Source organism: Mus musculus, chromosome X (assembly GCF_000001635.26).
Source record: "Mus musculus strain C57BL/6J chromosome X, GRCm38.p6 C57BL/6J".
Classification (NCBI taxonomy): Eukaryota; Metazoa; Chordata; class Mammalia; order Rodentia; family Muridae; genus Mus; species Mus musculus.
The window spans coordinates 26,506,879-26,514,040 of NC_000086.7; positions in this window are offsets into that span (position 1 = coordinate 26,506,879).

Consider the following 7,162-nt stretch of genomic DNA (forward strand, 5'->3'; position numbering starts at 1 on the left):
CAAGGAATTCACTATAGTTACTTGTGGCAGGTAGGATCTCAATAATACCTATGTACACCATCTTTTTTTGCTGGTAAAAGCAGGTATTATTGATATCAGTATAGAGCTTCAAGTTGCAAGTAGGATCACACACATCTCTGAGGTGGAACTCAGAACACTCCACATGAAGTAGGTAGCAGCACTGTCCATGAACTTCAAGTTAGATTCTTCTGGCAGTAGGGCTCACAGACATCACCAAGCTCTTGAGAGCAAAAACTGACTAGGGATATCAACATGGTTACCACAGGCAGCAGGATTAAGTGATATCAAGATATTTTCCTATGCACCTGAGATTAATGATATAATCAATAGGGTCCAAACTGACAGCTAGAATTCCTAATCTTCTTGTGGCTAATGGCAGCCATCATCTGAGATGAACCATGTTGTTTGTTGCCAGGAGGTATCATTGGCATGTACACAGTTTCAGAGGACATATAAGACCATAGACAGTAATGTCCACTCTAGTGGCAGGATAGACTTTTGACATCAAATTGGTTAGAGCTGGCAGTACACATCATATACCTAACATGGTGTCAGATGGCAGAAGTGTGGATTGATGATATCAGTATATATTTTGGTGGCATTTGGAATAGCTTGTATTAATGTTCCAAGTGGCAGCAGAGAACATGGACATCCTGGATGATCCTGGATGATACTGGTATCAAGGATTGTGGACATAAAACAATGATATCTTTTCCCACATTATATCAATGAAATCAATATAACATATCTTAGAACACTTCACAACATGACCTCAAGCTGCAGTATTGACCTTAAACTTCAGAATAGACTCTGGTTCCCACAGGGCTCCTTGATATGAACAATTCCATCAGAAGCAACACAGACCATACATTTCAATATAGATGCTAGTGCCATCATTGGTTATGGACATCAAAATACTTTCTAACTGCACTTTGAATTATTGATATTAATATGGTACTCATTTGCAACATGGGTCACTGAAATCAAGGTTGCCTGTGGTAGCACAGATCTTGAAGGAAAAAAAAACATGGTTACTGTTTCCAGGTGTATCTTTGACATCAGCATAGATTCAGAACCTGGGTATAGTATTAACATAAGCGTCTTCTCCATTGCCAGGATGGATGAATGATACTGTGATCAGTTCTTCTGGTTGCAGTAAAGAGCGTATAAATTATTAAAAAAAAAAACAGGAGGGGCTATATGCATAAATCATGGACATTTCATAGATTCCTGTGCCCCATAATATCTTGAGAGGAACAATAATCACTGTCGTGATTACTGATCTCAGAAGGCATTCAGGTCACAGGCATGAAAATCATAACTGATTGTAACACAGTACACTTAAGTAAACATGACTTAGGCAACATTATTTACCAAGAATTTCAAGACAGAGTTTTCTAGCAGTAGGGATAATAGATTTTAGCAAGATCTTCAGAGGCAGCACTGTCTATAGATATGAACAGAGTTACATGTAGCAATATGGATGGCTATCATCATAATTTTACTATAGATAGTTGGGAATCACTGATATCATCATGGTCCAAAGTGGCAGCACAAATCTCTAATATGATGTTTGCTATTGGGGGTAAGAATTGTAGATATAGTATGGTGTCTGCTGACATGTGTATCACTAATATTGAAAAGATTCAATTATGGACATAAATCTTTTCTCTGGTGGCAGGAGGGATCAATTACATCAAATCTCTTCTTGCAGCAGCAAGGATATTACCCACAACAAGGTCTACAAAAAGAAAATACATTCATGTATCAGATATATCAGCACAGTTTTCAGCAGCAGGTAAGCTCTCAGACATCAAGCTTATCCCCAATGCCAGCTCAGAACATTCACCTCAATGTATAATTTTGTACATCAATATGAACCTTGGAAATCAGTCTGTTCTCATGAAGCAAAACAGATCATTGACATCAATAGGGTCTTCCAAGTAATAGAAACTATGGATACGATCATGTTTCCTGGGTTCAGCATATAGCAGTGACAGCAACATAGGTTCAGGTTGTAAGTCACATCAGAAGCTTGAAACAAGTTTCCAATAGGAAAACACACTATTAACCTCATTGGGATCTTGGGCAGAAGTTCTGACCATGCATTTCATAATTGATGCTTTTGTCCACAGTGATCATAGACATTACCAAGATCTTCAGAGTCAGCACATGTGGTTACAAATGGTACAATGGGAGAGTAAAATCAACATATTTATCTTAGCAAATAGGACAATTGGTATCACAATCTGGTCCAAACTGTCAGTAGGTATCATTAACATCCTGGTTGCCTCTGGCATCAAAGTTCTTGGATATACCATGGCGTCTATTGCCAGGAAGAATCAGAACATTGTGATTGTTTCAGAGAGCAGGGAGAACCATGAACAGAATTCACATCTATAGTGTCAGAATGGAGCATTGACTTCAAAATTATCACAGCTAAGAGTATATATATATATCTCATAAATGACATTCACACAGGTGAGAGAAGCATGTATCACTGATATCAGTATAGATTCCAATGACAGTTGGAATCACTCAGATTAATGTGGCCCTAAATGCGAGAAAGGATCAATGACAATATTGTTGCTTGTGGTATCAAAGAGTATAGACATAGAACGATATGTCTTCCCATGATGTATATATTAGTGAACTCATGGTCCAGAGCAGGGGCTACATGCATATATCAGGGATATCAACAGAATTTCCTGTGGCCAATAGGATCTTAGATATCAATGTGATCTCCAGTGCACCTCAGATCCTGTACCTCAATATGATAACCAGTGTCAGTATGGACCATAAAATATGGAATTACCTTAAACAGCAGCAGAGATCATCCTTATGATCAGGGTTTCCATCAATTTCAGTAATAGAAACAATGGAATCCATCATGATTGCTGGTCAAAACATTCATTACACACATCAACATAGTTTCAGGTTTCAAGTACCATCCCAGGTGTAAAAAGTATCTCCAGTAGCAGCACAAAGCACTTACCTCATTATGACATTAGGCAGCAATAGTGATCATGAACTTTACAATAGACTCTTTGACTAAAGGATCATAGACAGGACAAAATTCAAAGTTAGACTCTTCAAAGTCAAGACTATCTATGAATCTCAACATGTTTACCAGATGCTTTATCGATAAGTAATGTCAATACTTTTAACTTGGCAATTGGGAAGTTGGGATGTCTGATGTCATTACCTGTTCCAAAGAGGCAGTAAGAATCCCTTAGGACCTGGTTGCCAGTGGCAGCTTAGAACTGGTATATACCACCTTGTTTGATGTCAGGAAGTATCAAGGCCATCAAAATATTTAAGAGGGCATGAATGACTATGTACATAATCCTCTTCTCTGATGACAGGATGGATCTTTGACATAAAAATTGTTGCAGCTGAAAGAATACTTCTCATAAATAACAGCAGAAAAATTTGGATAGCTGATATCAGTAGAGATTCTATAGGCAGTTGGAGACGCTCATATTTATGTCTCCCCATAAGTTAGCAGAGATTACTGTGATCACAGCTGCTTGAGGCCTGAAATGTCATGAATATAAAAATGGTATCTTTTGTCACTATGTGTCCTCAGTGTAACAGAATATGAAACTGAACATGACATGGAGAAACAGTAAGACCTAAATTTCACCTTATGTTCAGATGGTCTCATAGATCATGGACATTAATAATCTCATCAGAAGCATCATGGACTGTGGGTTTAAACAAGGCTACTGAAGGCAGCATAATGGATATTATCGTATTTTCTGTAGGCACTTTGAATGAGTGACATTAATATAGTTCTCAGTGGTAGCAGGGATCACTAATGACAAGGTGGCCAATGACAGCATGTAACGTAGGCCATACCATGGAATCTATTGCCATTTATATGTCAAAGGCTTTAGCATAGATTAAAAGGGAAGAAAAATTATGATTATAAACCTCTTATCAGGTGGCACTATGTATCTTGGTAGCCCAATTCCAGGGGCAGTAACAACCATGTACATTACATGGTTGCTAGCAGGCAGGAACATCAACAGAATTTCTTATGGAAGATAGAATCTCAGACATCAATCTGATCTACTGTGTCACCTCAGAACACTTACCTCAACATGACCTCTACCATCAACATGAACCTTGTAAGTAGGCAGGTTATCAAACAATAGGAGAGATCATGGCCATCACCGGGTTTTTCATCAGCAATTGAAAAAAAATGGATTCCATCATTATTGCTGGTCACAGCATGCAGCACTCACATCAAGGTATTTTCAGGTTTCAGTTAGGATTACAGGCATCAAACTACTCTCCAGTAACAGCGAACAGTACTTAGCTCATTATGAACTTAGGCAGCAATACTTACCAAGGACTTTACAACAGATTCTTATGGTTGATTTATCATAGACATCATGTAGCTTTTCAATGACCACACAGACTATGGGTGTCAAAGTAGTTACCAGTGTCAGCATGAATCAGTAATGTCAATATATTTTCCTTGGTAGTCAGGATCACAGATGTCATCAATATTGTCCAAAGTGGGAGTAGAAAACATGCCTAATCTGTTTGTCTATGGCAGCAGGGATCTCTGATATAACATAGTGTCCATTGCCAGTAAGTACAAGGGACATAAAAATACTTTCAGAGGGTTTCATATAAACAAATCTATTTTCCAGTTGCCAGGTGCATCGTTACATCAAATTGCTTATGAATGGCAAGACACTTCTGAGATTTTAGACAGAGGAATAGATAACAATCATCAGTAATAATTCCATTGGCAGTTAATGAAGGTCATAATTTGGGCAGAAGAGTCATCAGGGATCAATGACATATTTTCTGCTAGAGGCCTGAAGTATCATGGACATACAGTGGTATCTGATGCCACTATATATATATATATATATATATATATATATATATATATATATATATATATATATATATATATATATATACATCATCATAACATTCCTTAGAACATGTAACTCATCATGACCTAAAATAGCATTATTGACTGAACTTCATTGAAGATTCTGACGGTCTCAGGGATTCTTCACATTTACAGTCCCTTCAGGAGCGACACAGACAATGGATTTCAACATGGCTACTAGAGGCAGGATGCATGATTCACATCATCCACATTTCTGTGGCACCTGTGCATTAGTGAAGTCAACATGGTTCCAGTGTCAGCTAGGATCACTGACAATAATTTTGCCATTGTCAACAATATTCTCAGACAATAACATGGTGTCTGTTGCCAGGTATATATTAGTGACATCATCATTGATTCAGAGGGCATAAAAATATTAGGGTCATAAAACGTTTTTCCAGGAACAAGATAGATTACTGAGATCATTACCTCTTTTGGTGGTAGTAAGAATATTGTCCATTTCATGCATGATAGCAGGTGCTACATGAAAGTATCAGGGACATCAACAAAATTACTTGTGGCAGGTGGGATCTCAGGCTTCAATCTGATATTCAGTGCTACATAAGAACACTTACCTCAACATGACATCAAGTGTCAGTATGAATTTTGGAATTCAGTATGTTCTCTAGAAAAAGCACAGATCATAGACATCACCAAGGTTTCCATAAGCAATAAGAATTGAGTTCATCATGATTTCCGGTTGCAGAATACAACACTGACCTCAACATAGCTTCAGGTTGCAAATATGTTCAGTGGCATCAAACATGTGTCCAGTAGCAGCACACTGCACTTATATCATTATGACCTTAGACAACAGTACTGACAATGAACTTCACAACACATTATTCTTGTTGAGTTATCACAGACATCATGACATCTTCAAAGACACTGACTGAGGATCTCAACATGGTTACCACTGGCAGCATGGATGAGTGACATTAATTTCCCAATTCCCTTGGCCAGTTTCCCTAGCATTTGGGATCACTGATATAAATTTGTTCCAAAGTGTTAGTAGTGATCACTCACTGCCTGGTTGCCTGTGTGAGTAGAAATCTGAAATATACCATGGTATCAGTTGCCAGGGATATCAAGAGAGTTTCAAAGGTAGATATGACCATGTAAAGAAACTCCCCTAGTGGCACTTTGAATCATGATATCAAAATGTTTACAGGTAGAAGGATACTTGACATAAATTTGACAGAAGCATTGATAACAGACATCAACAATGATTCCATTGGCAGTAGGAGACAGTGATATTAATGTGGTCCCATAAGGCAGAAGGTATCACTGCCATGGCTGCTAGACGCCTGAAGTATATGTAACAGGCAACAGTGTCCATTGCCACACTATATGTGACCTCCACATAATATATCTCAGAACATGTAATTCAACATGATGTGACTCAGCAGAATTTATCTAAAACTTCACCTAAGTCTCTGCTAGCCTCAGGGATCCTTGACATTAACAATAATCCAAGAAGCATCATGGACTGAGGGTTTAAACATGGCTACTTGAGGCAGAATGGATGATTGATATCACCATAGTTTCTACAGGAACTACGTAATAATGATATTAACATGGTAACCAGGGACAGCAGGGATCACTGGCAACCAGGTTGCGAATGGTAGCATGGACCTAGGGCAATCCCATGGGGTGTGAAGACAGTTATATATCAATGACATCAACCTCAATTCACAGGGCAGAATAAATCATTGTCATAATTGCCTCATTTAGTTGCAGGATAAATCACTGATATTCACATTATTTCAGATGGCAGTAAGGATCTTGCACATTACTTAGTCAACATCATGCAATGTATTCATGTATCAGTGACATCAGAATTTGTAGTGGCTATTAGGATGTTAGATATCAATCTGATCTCCATTACTGAGAACACTTACCTCAATATAACCTATCATTTCACTATGGGCCTTTGAATTCATCAGGTTCTAAAGAAACAACACAGATCATAACCATCACCAGGGTCTCAATTAGCAACAGGAATAAAAGACCCCACCATGATTGCTGGTCATAGCTGCATCACTGACTTCAAAATAGCTTCAGGTTTCCAGCAGGATCACAATTATCAATATTTATCACATGTTAGATATTGTGAGCTATACACATACATGAGAAATACCAACTGATGATCCTGTTGCAGGTAGGTTTCCAGATTTTAATCTGATCTCCAGAACCAGATAAGAATACTTCCCTCAAAATAAA